The following is a 17298-nucleotide window of genomic DNA, read 5'->3' as shown; positions in this document are numbered from 1 at the left end:
CGTTATCTGTTACCAAAAACCTGCTCCCCACCCCCCATGCCCAGCATGTTTCCTATCTTAGTTAAGAGCACCACTATCCCCCAGCCTGGAAATTTCAGCGTTCAACTCCTCTCCCACACTACCCACATCCAATCAGGAGTCAAGCCTTAATAACACCATCTCTGTCCTCTCCTTCTAGCCCTCTCGCCCCTGCCCTGATGTGGTCCCTCATCATCCCTCACCCAGAATATTACAAATAGCCTCTTAACTGGTCCCTCTGCCTCTAATATCTTGATTCTACAATCAATTCATCTTCTAAAGCACCAGTTCTATCACATCGCCCCCTCTGTCTGCCAGAGCTTTCAACAGCTTTCCTCTGTCTTCAGAGTCAAGACTACATTTCTTAGCACAGCCTTCAGGGCCTTCCATGACCTGGCCTTTAGCCTCCTGTCTGGCCACATCCTGCGCCTTCACCACTCAATTCCTGACCCTTCCCTGAACAGACCATCCAGTTCCAGGCTGGTTCCTCACCCTGAAATGGCCTCTCCTGTGTCCCCTCTTCCCCTGTGTCCCCCATCAAAGCCTAGCTTGAATGTCACCATGTCATCTCCCCAGCCCCCGTCCTTGGTCAGTTAACTCCTCCCCGTCTGGTCCTCCCTAAACATTTCATTCCCATACCTACTACAGCACAGATTCTTAGTCCCTCTGCTGTGTGATTAACTGGGCATATGGCACAGATGTCTTTCCCCCACTCCCAAACAATCAGCTACTTAAGGTAAGAAATACCTTCTTTTCTGTCTCTGGTTCTTCTGCAATGTCTTATACATAGTAAGTACTTAGTAAATTCATGTTATGCAGAAGTGAATCTTGGGTGAGAATTGAGGTGGTGACCCTGAGAAATTATAAAAGGCAAAAGAACCCCCCCCCCAAAAAAAAGTACTCACCATGCTTACTATTTTTTAGAAACTGTACTTTAACAAAAGAGCTCTGCCTTATCGACAGCACACCCTTCCAAGCTGCCTGATTCTAGCCCGGTTCATTGCCTCTGAGCGCTTTTGCACCTCTGTAAATTGCAGGTAACTGATGGATATGCAAACTCTGTCTTGTCCCATGCAGTTTGGATTGACTTCTCTCCCCACTGTGGAAAAACCAGTTTTGCCTCCATTTGCAATTCAATTCCTTTACTCCATATAAATTTGTGCTTTTGGGACTTTTTCTTTGAACCGACTATAAACATCTGTCTGGTTCCCTTGTTAACTAATGAGTAAAATAAAATCTTTAACGTGTGCTCATTCTTAAATCTGTAAGAGACTCATGATTTTACCTTTCTGTGAGAATTATCTTTAACATTTCTAAAACAGTTACATGGATTCACACATAACTTCAGAGAGATTTCAGCAAGGGGTAAGATACCTCAGTTCACTAGGATCCCACTTCCTAAACAACCTGGTTAATCAAGTTTTGACTGTTTCTTGCAGTATCTTGGAATATCCTACTTTAAGGAATAACAGCTCAGTCTGTTGGCTGATCATCTTTTTTCATCTTTTCTTTCTGTGAGGCATTAGAAGACTCAGGCAATGTAACGGGCCATTTTGTCATAGGACAAATTTTTAACACGAATTTTAACGCACGTTTTAGTGGCTACCTGAATATTGTAGGCAGCGGATATGTCAGTCACCATGGCTTTTTCACCCTTAGGTTAATTTTCCTTCTGTTTAGAGGGGATTAGTAGTTTGTAGGATTTGGGACAGAAATCAAAGGAGAGAATCCTAGCATTTGGAAACAGAACAAGGTATAGAATATCATTACCTAGATAAGGGAGTTTTTAGATGGCCCCAAGTCCCCAAATAACAACAAGAAAACCAAGTAAAAACCAAAATAATTAGCATAAAATATATATTTTATGACTACCTAGAGGGCAAATCTGATCCTAAAGACCTCCACTTGCACAAGATCCTGAAGATAGAGCATCAGCTTAAATTTCGGCCTCCCACTCCTCTATTATGATTTTGTCAGAGCAGCGCCCCTTCCTGTGTGAAGTCCTGTGCTGCTAATTAATAGTAGCCTTTGCAGGGGTGGAGAGGGAAGGAGAAGGGTGGAAAGCGCAGTCAAGAGAACATCAAACTAAATGGTCTACACAAGAAGTTAAGAGAGTAAGCAAAGGTAACTTCTAAAGAGGTACCCATGGCGTCAATGCCCACACAGGACAGGAGGAGTCAAGATGGACCACGCACACCAATATTTTTCAAGTCAGAATCACCAAGGTGCTGGCTCAAAAGACAGATTCATAGGTCCCAGCCCTGGAGATTCTGATCCGGGAGGCCGAGGGTTCTGTTCTAAGTCCAATCAAGTTAATAACCACTCAACGGTACACAACTTCCCAGAAGAGGTGAGCACAAAGGGAAAATCTTACAGACATGTCACCCTTGGCAGGCCCCACTGGTGTACACACTTGGGGCCCAGCTTTCTTTCACTCATAGTGCCTGCACTCATGTGTGTGTACAATTCTCCATCGTCTCTCACTCCCTCTCTGATGGCAACCATCACATCAAAGGTGAAAGGCGAAGTTCCTGAAAGGAACTTGGAAGAAACCTGGTAATCTCAAGTGACCCAGGAAGCACAGGCACAAGGATACGAAATACCTCAAAGGATTTTCCCAGATGTCACAACCATGTAATTGTTAAGAAATGAACAGCTGCAGGGCCGCAGAATCAAATGCAGCAGGACCACGGCAAGCCGTCCCCACTTTGGGGGGGGGACTCAAAAGGCACATCCAACTTGTGGTGAGAACAAAGAACACATGTTCCACCAACCTGAAGTGCTAAGCGGTGCTGAAAAAATAAAGAAAAACGTCTAGATTTAGCAGGCACATGTACGTATCAGTAGAAGGACTGACCAAAATCCAAGGGACTGAATCCAACAAGCGGGCAGCAGAAAGCAGGTAGCCAGTCAGGATCACCACACTATGAAACAGGGGAAATCAAAGAGAAAATGGATAATGGGAGAGCAATGACCTTAACATGGTGAGAATAGCAGCTAAGCTTAGGGCGAGCAGGGAGTAGAAGAAAAACCGTAATGAAGCAGAACACTTTCCCCCAAAAAAATCCAAAAGGAAGAAAGAAAAACAAAACCCTCGAAGACAAGTGCAGGTATAAATGGCATAAAAGAGAAGCCCATAGAAAATAACAACCAAAAAGGAAAAAAATGAAATAGGGGAACCTGAAATATTTCACCATCGTGGGCCAAACTGTAACACTGTGGGGAAGCACTGAAGACAGACACATTAGAAAAGTTTAGAGAGCATGTCTTCTCAAAAGGGGAAGAACATCAAATTGTAGCCCAAATTAGGGCTGGGGGAGTTGGTAATAGGGGACAGTCAGCACTAAAATCTCCAAGAGCCTACAGATTGGGTAGACTTTTTTGGTTCGGTTTTGAAAGGAAGATGCCAAAACAAGGAGATTTCACAACTACAAGCCAAAGCATGGTCACCCTGCATAGGAGGAAGAGGAGAACATGACAGGAGGTAACAGAGCATCTGTCTGACATTGTTTTAAATGAAAGTAGACATTGTTAAAAACTTTTAGTTTCCACCCTTGAAAATGACCAGACAGGGTGTTTGTGAGGCTAGTGGACAAGTTCCCCAGAATCATGTGGCTCCTTCTGTGGTCAAAGACCCCTTACATGAAGAACAACTGCTGCTGGCAACGCATGTGACACATCCAGGGCCCTTACACATAGCATGAAACTTGCCCACTTACTCCTGCTTGGACTCTACCATCAAGACAGTAAATTAGAAACTCAAGATTAAGAAGGCCTCAGTTAAACTAAATCTGGTAGTACTCCCCCAGGACTCTTGGTTCACACTGCCTTGTGACCTGGAAGCAATTACAACCTTAAAAAAAATGAAAGCGCCAGAAAATATTCATCTTTAAGCCTGGCCCTGAATCTGTCCTCAAGAGGATAGGCGTGGTCAGCAGACAGTTAAAGAAGGAGGGTTGGGTCAGTGATGACTAATAAGTAAAGAAAATCAACTTTGGGACCTACTGCTCCAATAGAAATTCAGAACTCTGGGGAAAGTGCCCATAGACAGAGAGAGAGGTATTCACATTCTGATTTCACTGAAGCAAAGGCATGGCCACCCCACTCTGCACTTTGGGAAAAGCGACATCTAAGATACCCGCCCCCACCCCCACCCCAAGGAGATCCAAGAGCTCACTGGCATTGAGATCCCAGGGAACATGAAAAGGCCATGACTTCCACCCAGTCACTGGGGTGCCTTTAGAGAGATGTCAAAATATCTCAAAATCATTGCTTTCAATAGGAAAGTTAACACACACCCAACAAGGATAACTTCACCTGGCTTTAGATATGGAACCCCTACCATGGGTCTTACCCTCCTTGGCCCTCTGCCTTCTTTCATGTGTAGGACTAACATTCCTATTTCCCTCACTTAATATCTGAAACCTCACCCCCAATGAGGAAGTTCTTCCAACTTACATTCTTCTAATTTAATGATTCTCCATATAAGGATATTCTAATATTCTCCTCCAGCTTTTCCCTCAAAATCTATATCCCCTCATCTTTCCCTACCATTAACCAAATACACTCCTTGGAACTCAAAGGGTTCCATAAACACGCCCCAATCACTTTGCTTCCCTTCATGCAAAACAGGTTCCTCTACCACCATATACCACCACACACAAACATACACACAGATGAAATCAACCGAAAATAATCTGCTGGGCAACTGGAATGAGAAAGGGGTCCTTTGCCCTATTCATCCCCATCTTGTATTCTCGCATTTCCTAGTTACCCTGAGGTTTTTGGTTTTTTCTATCCAAAAAGTTCCACCAGTTCTACTCCAAGGCATCAGTCCTATAAGGGACATGGCATCCTGTTCTCAGATACATTCATTCCTGTGTTTACTGAGAAAGCTGAGGCGTTGCCTGCAGACAGCTCTAGCAGAGACACCTTCATAGACTCCTTTAGGTACCTCTATGTTTGAAAACTTCACCTTATAAACATTTATGAGACTTGGATACAAAGGAATGTTAACTATCTGCTAAATGCATAAGAGCTTACTCACTCAAATGAATGTCATTACTTCCAAAGTAATCACCTTGGGAAGCTAGACATTGATCCCAAAGGAGTGACCAGGGCTTGAGGTCTGGATCTTGATGTCCTTTGACATTCACAGCCAGTTGAATCCAGGGATGCGAAACTTGTGTGGCTGTGGAAATTTCTTCCTACTCTGCCATTTTGCATCAGCGACTTGAGAATTGCAGGATCTGATAGCCATTTTGACATCCGAGGAGGTTCCTGGAACCACTCACCTGCAGATACCAAGGGATGACTATACTCCACTACCCAAAGCCTCAACTGTGGGGGAACAAACTTGGAGGGCATTTTCAGCGCCTACTTCTCAACCATCTGAGACATCTTACTCTTGTCCAGTTACAATGTCATCTGCAAAAGTTGAGAATAACACAAAAGCACTTGAATGGACCAAAGGTAATCAATTCCAGCGGTGAAGTAGACAAAAGTAAAATATTTTAATCAATCACGTACATTTTCATATCACCAGATCATTTTAGTTTTCCACCCACTGCCAAGACATTTTTTTCCCTATTATTCAAATAGTACTCACTTTTATTTCTTACTGTAAGGACATTATTTTACTCCATTTAAAGAAAATTCCTCACCTCATCATAGCTTTAAACTGGACCTAGGCTCTAGGAACAAGATTTTATACAACTTCTAGATGTCACAGATATCCAAAAAACCTAAATATCAGGAAATTAATCAATCCTTTTCCAAATGCAAACCACCTTAAATGTCACCCTAAGTAACTAGGGTCATCCTTTAAGCACCTCTCGTTTCTACTAGATCAAAAAAAATAAGAGCTGGCTTTCCTCAATTTGGTCTTCAGCAGGACCATGTGAATATTGCAGGTGTTTTTCACACTCCAAAGCTGAGTCAATGTAACCTGAGACTTGGATCCCTTTTGTGATGCTTTTGGGTCCTCCCTGCAATAAACTGTGACAGCGGCTCTCAGGCTCCTCATTTCAGTATACAGCATTCAAGATACGGAATTTTCACTTCAAGGATTCCTCCTCACCAAGCTTTAGCCTTTCTTAAAAAAAAAGTCTCCTGGACCTCTTACACAAATATTTGGAAAGGCCATGTCAGCCTACTTTTTTTTCCCTATTCTCTCACACCAGACTATGGGCTTAACTCATTTTATAGACATTACTCATCCAAAGGTATACACATACATACATACATTTAGCTCACAGAATTTCAAACTCTCAATATTGGCTCAATCTGCTATCCATCTATAGAGTTTTCAAGGCTAGGAAGATTTTCTACCTCTTTCAATAGCTCCTCCCAATAGTGCCTAGCATGATACAAGGCATGCAACATGCACTTGATAATTAAATACTTGCTAAACTATGGGTAAAAATGGAAATCCCCACTACCCACTACCCCATACAGAAACCAAGAACAACCCCATGTAAAAAGCATTGGGCCTATGAATTCTTTTACTTCCTGTGCTTCTCTCATAAACTTTCTCTTCTTTCTTCTCCTTACTTCCATGATAAAGAAATCACAGAAATAAAATAAAATTGGACTGGAGCAAAATAATAAAGTCAACTTCCAATTATCTGAGGGTGGCTTAGCCACAGCTAATTTTTAAAGCCAGCCAACTTATGGACTGCCTTCTGCCACTTATAGTATGTGTGTGCTCAGGGAACAACTCATTTTAATATTTGCCTAAGCAGAATATAAACAGGAACGTAAATCTGCTGGGGAGGGGGATAGGCAGAGAATAATAATGCATTTCCAAAGTCAAACAGAAATCATTAATTTGTTCACTGATCTACTGTTTTAAATTGGCCTGATATCACACTCTCCCTATATAGGCATAGTTGATTGTTGGCATCAAAATCCACTTTGGCTGCAGAGAGGGACTATAGTTTACAGCCCATCATTTTCCCTACCCAGAACTTTGGTTTGGGGATACCTGAGCTATTTGAGACGCTAATCTCTCCCATTCAATGCTGATGAACATCCTTGTCATAGAGCCATCCCAAACCCGGGCTCTATCCATCAGCTCTTGTAGAAATTCCAGATGTCAGAGACAGCTGGAAAGCCCAACGAGTCATAATTAAACACGGAAGCCCTTTTCAGAAAGCAATGGATTTTTAAAATGTCACCCTGGTAAACTACTTTTGGGTCATTTTTAAACCATGGCCCAAAATGTGCCCTGAAGTTTCGACTGGATATACACCCTTCAGTTCCTGCCCTGAAACACTGAGCCATGTTACAGCACAGCTGTTAAAGAAGCTGCCACTTCCACCTCAAAGGTGGATGCAACAATGCAGTAATGAGCCAAGCTATTTCTTCCTACCACATTGTAAATGCTAAATATGTACTAATACAACAGGAATATGGAGAAAGAACACAGAGCATCAAGATATAAGAGGAGCACTCAGGAGCTATTGACAGTTTTCTTTCTGCCACCACATTTACCATGGCATAATAAAAAAGATAATGTGATAGGACACAATTGAATAAGAAAAACTAGTTATACTATAATATGAGATTATACTACTAGATTATACCATAATACTAAATGCCATTATTGGACACTTGCTATGGACCAGGCACTAGAGACACATCATCTTGTGTAATCCTCACAGCCCTGTGAGATTGGGACCATCATCTCCATTTTATAGATGAGAAAACTGAGGCTCAAGAAAGTTCCACACAACTAGGAAAGAGAAGCATGAGGACTCTAACATAAGGCTGTATGTCTCCCAAGGCCTCCAGGTAATTCTGATGAAGGCTAACGTCTGAGAACCACCGAACCACACTAACCTCTGTGTCGTACCACCAAGTCCTGCTGAGTAAAGCTTCGTCACGGTAAGATACCTAATCACCTCTCAGGTCAGGTACAGGGTGCATCTGCTCATGCGGGGTTCAGGGTTGCATGTAGAGCACTTCTCTAGAGAACTTGGAAAAATGAAAACCTGCTTGTTCTCCTTGTCCCTGGACACCAGCATTATAACAAAACTTAACTGTACCCTTAAATGGCACTAACACTAAGATTTCTAGGCATACCTTAGCAATGAGGTAACCAATTTTTGTTTCTTAGCAGACAGTCAAAGAAGCCTGAAACACAAAGCTTTGCCTGCCCCTCAGTACTCTCGATTCTTCACGGATACTTAGCCTAAGGTCTTCTTAAAATCCAAATGAAGATGTATCCTGTGACACATACTCTCACGAATAAGCTGAAAATCACCCTATTTTACAAACAATAAATCATCTCTCTTCAAATTCATCACAATTCATTGACCAGGGAGAATATGACCTTGACATGGAGCTTGCAGCCACTTTTTAAACAATGATCCACTTTTTAACATTTTATGGGGAAAGGGTGGCTTCTGCTTTAAAAAAAAAAAAAAGAGGGAACCAGAACAGCATATTTGAATTATGGGGATAGAAACAAAGTTAAATTTTACTCTTGACCAGAATTCAACTTCAGTTCACCAAAGAAAGTTTTCATCATAAAAGAGTGCTTTTAAGTTATGAACAGTAGGAAAGCGTATGATTTAGAAAGAGAACAGGTTCTACGTTATTTTAAGGATGATCATTCAAAAACTGGCGTTAATAAAGCCTAGTTTGTATGTGAGATTACATAAAATACTGTACAGCATCCTACTGCAAGGGCATCCCACTCCAGTACTCTTGCCTGGAAAATCCCATGGACGGAGGAGCCTGGTGGGCTGCAGTCCATGGGCTCGACAAGAGTCAGACACACTGAGCGACTTCCCTTTCACTTTTCACTTTCATGCATTGGAGAAGGAAATGGCAACCCACTCCAGTGTTCTTGCCTGGAGAATCCCAGGGACGGGGGAGCCTGGTGGGCTGCCGTCTCTGGGGTCGCACAGAGTCGGACATGACTGAAGCAACTTAGCAGCAGCAGCAGCATCCTACTGGCCAAAAGGTAGATTACTTCTTATTACCTCCCTCTTTGGCCAGTCAGACGCTAAACCTTCTGGCAAGCAGAGACTCACATCCAACTGGAATGTCAGCATTAAGAAATGTCCTCTCTGGGACTTCCCTGGTGGTCCAGTGGCTAAGACTCTGCCCTGCCAATGCAGAGGGCCCAGGTTCAATGCCTGGTAAGGTAACTAGATGTTGCAACTAAGAGTTCATATTCTGCAACTAAAAATCCCACATGCCACAGTTAAAACCCCAGCTAAAATCTGGCACAGCCAAATAAATAAATAAATATTTTAAAAAGAAATTTCTTTTCCTTTTGAAAACTGAAAGGTGTAGGGTCTTCCTTCCGCCCTTAATGTAGTCATCAGTGGCTTCTCCCTTTCACTGTCTATTTTACCCTGACAATTTCCACTTTCCTCAGCACTCTTTCCATTCCACTCTAGTGTTCACTTTCCCACCAAACTCAACCATGAACTTCTCTCTCTATCCTGGAATGCTGGTTGATGCTGGAAAACAGCTCTCTATCGTCTGAGGCCGTTCTAGTCCATCTCAAACTTAGCTCAGCCTAGAAGCAATGAACCGCTCCAGCTGTCCAACCCCAGATTAACGCCTCTTCTCCCTGCTCCCACCCCACCCTCCCATTCTGGCCCAAGGCTCTCAGGCCACTGTGCTTTATCCTGTTTCATTCTGGAATTTCCATCATTCACCTCCCTATATCTAGTATTCCTCCCACTTGCAGACTGGAAAAACTGGTGTATTCCCTCTTTCTCCTTCTTTCAAGGCCATTCTACTAACAATGGTGAATTCCTACCCCCATTCTGTATACTTACCTTAGTTGAGATTTTATAATCAACGCTCAGACTTGTAAGCCCTGGATCCCAGCTAACCTCTGCTTCCTGGGCCCTCCCAGGGCAGTGGCCATCAAAGCAAGTTTTTATGTTTCTCACACCAACTCCAGATGACATTTGAATAAACTCTGGCTCATTATCCCACTCTCTTTCTCTATTCTGCATTTTTCAGTCTGTATAGTATCTCTAAACTTCCTATTTCCTTATGTGTAAATATATTTGTTTCTTCCCATATATCAGTTTTTCTCCCTAGCCCTACTTTTACCCAAGATCATCCTTCTCTTATGGGGTCACAAAGACTCAGACATGACTTAGCAACTGAATGACAACAATATCCTTCTCTCTTGCCCAAACCTTACTTATTCTAGCATGAAAGTTAAGAGTCTTAAAGGGTCTTCAAACTTTACTTTGGAAACATTATCCTGGAGATTTTAAGGTTCCACTTTTTCCTAGTTGGCCCTAAAATGGGACCAGTGATAACCACCTCTCTTCCCTCTTCACTGCCTATCCAACCCACTTCTGACTTCTCTTTCTGCCTTCCTTCTTTCTAATATTCAAATCCTTTCCTCCTATAATTCTGTTCCTCTAAAAGAATATGCTCTCTAAAACCCATAATCCAGACTCATCATGTTGAGAACCTTCCCTCCCCACTCCCATGTAGTGAACTATAGCACGAATAAGGCAAAGAGATGTCTGGAGGAACCCCTTTTGCTTCCCAAGAAAGTTTACACTCCTGAGAAAGAAAGGGATCCTCCTTCCCTCCCTATCCTCTCCTGGTAAATCAACACAGCCAGATCTACAAGTGCCCTTGGTACAGCCACCATTTCCTGTGGAACTGCCTTCCACTCTGCCCAATCCAGACTCCAACTGCGGGGCTTGACAGGGACTCAGCTTTCCTCTGCCCTAGCCCAACAATCTGCCATCTCCTCCTTGTGACCTAAAGAACGAGCCCTCCTTAACCCAGACATCAAAGTCCACCCCACTTCCTCCATCAGCGACTTCTCAGGGCCAGAACATAAAGAAACCGACCTACCTTTGCTGCAAACCTAGCGATAGGGTCAGCCCTCTTATTAATGACGCCAATGTGAGTAAGGCTCTGTGCCCCATGGCCTGTGCCTCTTGTCCCTTACATCCACCCCCAGGGCAGCTGCCTCACTTGCCGTGTCAAAAGATAAGTCTGCCTAGCAATGTCCACACAGCTTAGTCAAGATGGCCATGTCCCTCCTCAACTCCATCAGCCTTCAGATTGTCTTAACTTCCATAACCAAGCCTCCTGCTTCTCCTAGCTCCCCCAGTCTCTCCTACTAACTTTGCTACTCCATCAATATTTAACAGGTTCCTCACTCTACATTTTGCTTCTATTTGGAGTCCCTGGATGATTTATAGGATTAGGTTACCCCCATTTAATCCCCAGTGGAATCCTCCAAATTTCTTTCCTACATAACTGTCCTCTTCAGTACTACATGGTGACATCACCATCCAATTTAAGTACCCCTAAACTCTGCTCCATTGTGCTACCTACCGTCTCTCCCAAAATAAAGCTTCCCCTCTCCCAACATTCAAGGACAGGACAGGTAAACAGAAAATTAAGTGGCCTTTAAAGTCCCTTCCAATGCTGTAATTTTATCATCAACCTAATCCACTCCCAACCCCAAACGCATCCTGCATTCATTTCCCCTGAAATACATTTCAGCGGAGTGACTTTGAGAAATAGCCTTCTAAGCTGAAAGACCCACGGGCTAACCAGGGTAGCACAAACCTACCAATGCACCCAAGAAGTGTCACCAAACATTTTTGCAATTGTACTCCACCTATGTGCCCAATCGCCTGGAGAGTATTCATTCGGCTGTCACAGAAGTTACCAGGCTCCCTTCCCACGCTAGCATAAAGAGCCCCTAAACTGGGCTAGACTCCTGGGCTAGCCTCGTCCTCACCAAGATACGCTTGTCCTTACTGTCTACTCCAGGAGACACCAAGAATGAGTAAGTATCACCGCATCAACAGCTTCATTCAAGCAACGTCTAAAATTTTCAAAACAATAAAACAAAAACAGTGCTTCCACCGCGGGTGGGGTGGGAGGGTGGAACAGAAGCCCCCACCCCCCACACCGGCCTCCGGGGTTTGCAGTCTGCTTGCCTTGTTCCTTCCCCTTGACCACGTCTTTCCCTACAACGATCTCCCCCACCTCCATAACTCGAAATCCCCAGCTGAGGTGCGGCCGGCTCCTCCCAGCCTTGCCCCGTACGTCCCTCTGGCCCAGCCTTCCTCTCGGCGGGACCCCGGCGAGCAGGGCCCCCTCCATCGTCCAGTTCACCTCCCGGTCCCTTCCCGGGCCCCTGGGCACCCCCGCAGGGCTCTGTCCCGAAGCAGAACCTCGACGAGCCAAGCCCACGAGGCCCGTCGCGGGACCCACCCCCCGCTTCCTTCTCCCAGCACCTCGTCCTCCATGCACCCGGCCCCCGGGGCTCTCCGTCGTCCTCGTCCGGGCTCGTACCGCCCCCCGTCGGGGGCTCCACCCCCCGCCTGCCCCCGCCCCCAGGCCGGCCCCCTCCCCACCGCGCGCCGCCGGCGCCCTCTGCCCCGGCACGGGACTCCCTTTGGCCTCCGTTCCCCGCCCAGAAGCGGCGGCGGCGGCGGCTACGGCGGCGGCGGCCCCAGCAGGAGCAGCAGCGGCGGCGGCAGCGGCGGCGGCGGCAGCAGCGCCGCCCCGGCCCCGCCCCGCCGCCCGCCGGAGCCCCACGCCCCGCCCGCCCGCCCCGCCGCGGGACTGCTCCCCCCGAAGCCCACCACTAAGCCCCCCCGCACTCCCCAGCCGCGATCTGTTCGAATCCAGCTCAGCCGGGCCTGCTGTCCGTTCCTCACGCCCCTCAGGACCCGGGGTGGGGGAGCCCTGGGGTTCGTGGCCATACCTCTCCCTCCTTCCCCAAGGGCTGAGGGATTGCCCCTGATCCCGAAACCCGGCCCAGTAACCGGAGCCTCCCTCCTTGCAGCCCTCGGCTTTGCTCTCAGACCCCTCGCCTTCAGGCCTGGCGCGAAGCGGGTGGAGAGCTTGCACGCCGGGATCTCCCCCCTGGCTTGCCAGGGCTAGTATGAATTACCCCCATCTCATCCTCCTTCAATTTAAGCCCCTTCCACGCCGCGCCCGGCCCGGCGGCCCCCGCCCCTAGAGCGAGGGCAGCGGAGCCAGGGCGCTCCGAAGTCATCCCCCGCCTTTTTTCCAGGGACTCGGATAATTGCCCCTGCCCCCATCACAGCACTCCCACTCCCGAACCCAGGCCCCGCCGCCACCTAGGGGTACCCCTTACCCTACGGTTCCTGCACCCCGACACCAGGGAGAAAGCAGCCCTTCAGAGCACCCGTCGCACCTCCCCTCTGAGGTTGGAGGGTATTTTCTCCTGCTCTCTTCAGGACTTCATCACGGACAGCCCCCCCCCCCAAAAAAAAAAAAAAAAAAAACAAGCCCTTTCTCGCCCTGCCCTGCTGGCCAGCCTCCCTTCGGATCGTCGGATCCTCGGAGCAGGGGGTTGGGGCCAGGTAGTTAACAAGACCGATTCCTCCACCTCCCTTTCCGAGGAGTGGGGTAATTCCAATGGTTTCCCCCCCAGGATCAACCCGACCCCCGTTTCCATGGAGACCCCCGCCCAGCCAGGAAGAAGACTCTCGGATCGTGGTGAACAAGTCTCACCTGGCTAAGGGAAGAAGGGGTGAGGAGGGGGTAGGGTAGGGCACGGATGGGGTACGAAGGTGGGAAGTGGAGGGGAGCTGTCCCAAAGGGAGGGGCGAGGGCAGATTGAGCTCCAGGGAGCGCTACGTCCGGGGACACGAAGAGGACGGCGCCCCCGGGGGACATGCAGAGCGGCCGCGGGGCGAAGAAGGGACAGGGTTGGGGAAAGGCTTTAGGTAGAAAGGAGCGGGTGGGGGATATGAGAAAGCTGGGGAGTCAAAAGGGGTGGAAGGGTTGGGGGAGAGAAAAAAAAGACGCACCTGTTCCCGACTCGGCTCCGCGGGGAGGCTCAGGCCGCCACCCGGACTCCCTCTAACCCCTTCAGAGCCACCACCCGCCTAATACTGCCCCGATCTGATGCCCCCTCCGCCCCTTATTGCCACCGACCTCCTTCTCCTCTCTCTCGGCGGCGGCGGCGGCGGTCGGACTCTAGGAACTGAGAGGAAGAAGGGAGGGCTCAGCAAAGCGGAGGAGAGACAGAGCCACACACTGGCAGCAGCCGCGGCGAGCGAAAGAGTGAGGGGGAGAGCGGTGTGTGTGTGTGTCTGTGTGTGCGAGCGAAGCCTGGTGGAGTGGGTGCCGGTCGCAGGGCTCGACGGGAAGTGGAGTCCGGTCGGGTTCGCGGGTGGCGCCGGCCCCCGCTCTGCGGGACTACAACTCCCAGAATGCTGCCTGCTCGGGGGGAGGAATAGGGAGGAGGAGGCGAAGGGAGGGAGCAAGCAAGAGAGGGAGGGACGAAAGCAGGGAGCAAGCGGCGGCGAAGGGGGCAGAGCCAAGCAGCCCCGGTGACACTGGGAGGGGAGGGGAGGAGGAGGGGATCGCTGCGAGGACCGAGCGGATTCCGGAGAGGGAGGCAGCGGTGGCTGCAGCAAGCCGGCCAAAAAGCTAGACTCCCAGGAGAGGCGAAGGTGCTCAATTCGAGGGGCTGCAGGAGCCCCACGCCCCCCCACCGTACGCTCCACCAAGGGGGAGGTTGAGGAAGGGAAAAGATCAGTGCACCACGGTCAGGGGTTTCTCTCTTTCTTCCAACGCTCTCCACCTTATGCCCCGACCTGACTTTCTCAGGCCACCGGTGCTGGATCCAATGTGCAAATCCGGAGACCCCCGATCTCCCTTGCCCAGCAGCACGGAACAGACGCATTCAGTCCCCTTCTCCCAGGGGCCTGAGGGAGGCTCCCCTTGCTGGCAGGGCGTGACTCCCCCCTTCTTCCCGCCCCCCCTCGTCGCCACCCCTCATCTCCCTCCCCGGAACCCCTCCCTTGAAGCCGGGGCTCGCGTCTCCCTCCCCGCCAAGAAAGGGAGTCCCTCGGGGGCGACTACCCAGCCCCCTCCCTTATACTGGGCCCTTACCCACCAGTATCCCCTTCTTTAGTGTTGCCCCCCCTCACCTAAGTAATAGTGGGGGCGACCTGAGTTGGACTGGTGGCTACTTTTCCTCCGAGACCAGCCGTCCTTGGCCACGCCGACCCTGTGTAAAGACAGAGAAGCACATTAATACTGCCGTTCCTCCCCTCGAGTTCGGATGCCCGTGGAAATGGCTCACAAGGAAAGAGGGGTTGGTAGTGGAAGTGAGCTGGGGGTGAATCCCAATCCTCAAACCTCATCCCACGCGTGGAAATCCAGAGATTCGTCCTCTTCCTTAAAAACCATCAAATCGCTTGGGGAGGGGGGGCGTTAGTTGGGGTAAATTAGCTAAACCCCAATGTCCATGCGACTCGAAGCGACGCTACATGTAGGAATAAAGATAGGAACTAGGCTGCCGCCGCGAGAGGAAAAGTATACCCACCCCCCGCCGTCGTCCACCCCCAAACACACACCCCTAGAAGAGTCAGATGGCCGAGTAAGGCGGGGGAGGCGGTGGGAGTGCTGGAGAGTAAAAAGGTTGTGGCGGGGAGGGTCCGCGGCCCCCTGAGAGCAGAATCCAGATGCTAAAGAGGTTGGGGGGGTGGGTGTGCGGCATAATTGCAGACACTGTCTCTCCGAGCTTTTCCCGGAATCGCCGCCGAACACCGTCTAACACTCGTAGTTGCTTACCAGTCAATCCCCTAGCCCCATTTGTGCGCGTGAGGCGGCCGGAGCCCGGGAAGCCCGGGCACAAACTCCGCGGAAGCTGGCCTTCGCCGCCGCCGCGCTACCACGGGCCTCCCTCCCTTTGCTGGCGGCCCCGCCGATCTACCTTCGCCCCCGGCCGAGGCCAGACCCCGCTTCCAACTCCACGCCCCTACTCCACCCCCAGCCCCCCCTCCCCTCGCCCTCTCCCCGCGAGTCGGGCCCAGCCCCTAGCACCGCCCCGCCCTACCGCTCGGTCCCGAGCCCAGCAAGTGCCCCGAACTCGCCCCCCGCCCCCACGCCCAGGCCAGTCCGGCCGGGCCTGGTTTCCCCCTCCCGCCGCGCCCCGCCCCCGAATCCACGTCCTACTTCGCCACCCAACTCGGCCCGGTCCGGGTTCGGCCCGCGCCCAGGCCACTGGAGTCCCCGGTTCGGTCCGGTGTACGGCCACCCACCCCGCCCTTGCCTGGGTGCTGGCCTGGCCCGCTGCCTGCGCCCGCCGAGCCGACTCAGGCGCGCGGTCCGGGTCCTGGTCCCGGTGCCGGCCTCGGTCCCGGCGGCGTTGCCGCGTCTCGCCACGAGGGCTGGGTCCACGCAAGATCCGAACCCGCGCGGGGTGGGGGCGGCGGAAAGCAAGTTTCTTTATCTCCCCTCCGCCCCCGCCGCAGGGCCGCGCCGTCCCCCCCCTCCCACGGCGCCCCCTTCACCTGGGCAGAGCCCCTCGCCGGCTGTCGCAACTTTGCTCTTCTCCACGCTGCCGGGGAAGCGGGCGAAGCGCGAGGAGGAGGGAGGTGGCGGGGGGTGCTGGATCAGGCCGCTGGGCTCCGGGAGGACACGTGGGGGAGGAGGGGAAGGAGGAGGAGGAAGGGGGGGCGGGCCTGCAGTTCTCGGGGCTCCCCCTGCCAGCCCCGGGGAAGCCGGAACCTCGCCAGGCAGCCGCAGACCCCGCACTGGCCACGGGGGAAGAACGGAGCCACCTTCCCCGGCCAGCCCTTGGCTCCAGGAAGGAGGGGGGGCGAGCAACGCCGCTCGGGGTCGGAGAGCAAGCGTTTTCGCTCGAGCTTTCTGTGTGACTCTCTCTCTCGGTTTAGCCTCTGTGTAAGCGGGTGGTGGTTAGGGTCTTGCGTGCGCGGGGTGGGGGGCGCCCTCGCCGGACGCCCCGCCCCTCCCCCGGTCCCCCACTTCCCTAACCCGGGCGACCTCGGTGCGTGGCTCCGACGCTTGGGCACCGAGGCCGCCCGCGGGTGCAGCCCCAGCCCCGGCGCCGAAGTGGGACAGGTGCTGGGGAAGGGAAAATGCCGGGGCTCGCTGCCTCGCTTCGCGTCTCCGGGGCGTCCCACCCATCGTGGCAACCGCCCCGGCTGCAAACCTCCCTAGGCAGACCTCAAAGGGCAGCCCCCGGCCTGGGCGTGGAGACATTGGGGTGGGGGGCGGGAGTGAGAGGCCCGAGGGAGGAAGGAGGAGGGGGCGAAAGGTCTGTAAAGGGGGAAGCCTGCACGACTCGGGCCAAAAACCTGGCTCGAAGAGGATTCAGCTTCTGCCCGCTTTCTCTGGGCTCCTCAGACACCAAACTGAACCCCTTGACCCTTACCCTTTACCCTAACGACTCCTTTCCTAGCTAAAGGAATAAATCCTCCGACGTGTTTACATCCCAGGCTATCCGTGGGACTGAAGGGCTGAGAAGCCTGC

General features: G+C 50.7%; 1 protein-coding gene across 4 annotated transcripts in view; it reads right to left on the bottom strand.

Annotated features, from left to right (window-relative positions):
- BCORL1 (BCL6 corepressor like 1) overlaps positions 1 to 16447 on the bottom strand; it is a 60524-nt gene extending 44077 nt beyond the window's left edge. For 2 of the 4 annotated variants that reach the window (XM_019956124.2, XM_070784040.1), the window contains exons 1-2: positions 16317 to 16447; positions 14949 to 15028 (exon numbers count right to left, since the gene is read on the bottom strand). The gene's annotated coding sequence lies outside the window, so the exon portion shown is untranslated. Of the gene's footprint in view, positions 1 to 13947; positions 14714 to 14948; positions 15029 to 15594; positions 15732 to 16316 lie in introns of those variants that run through there. The other 2 variants (XM_019956126.2, XM_019956127.2) reach the window with 2 other exon arrangements.
- Positions 16448 to 17298: the final 851 nt, after the last annotated feature.

This window comes from Bos indicus, chromosome X, assembly GCF_029378745.1.
Source record: "Bos indicus isolate NIAB-ARS_2022 breed Sahiwal x Tharparkar chromosome X, NIAB-ARS_B.indTharparkar_mat_pri_1.0, whole genome shotgun sequence".
NCBI lineage: Eukaryota > Metazoa > Chordata > Mammalia > Artiodactyla > Bovidae > Bos > Bos indicus.
The sequence above is the reverse complement of the archived record's forward strand: the minus strand, read 5'-3'. Positions and strand labels throughout refer to the sequence as shown.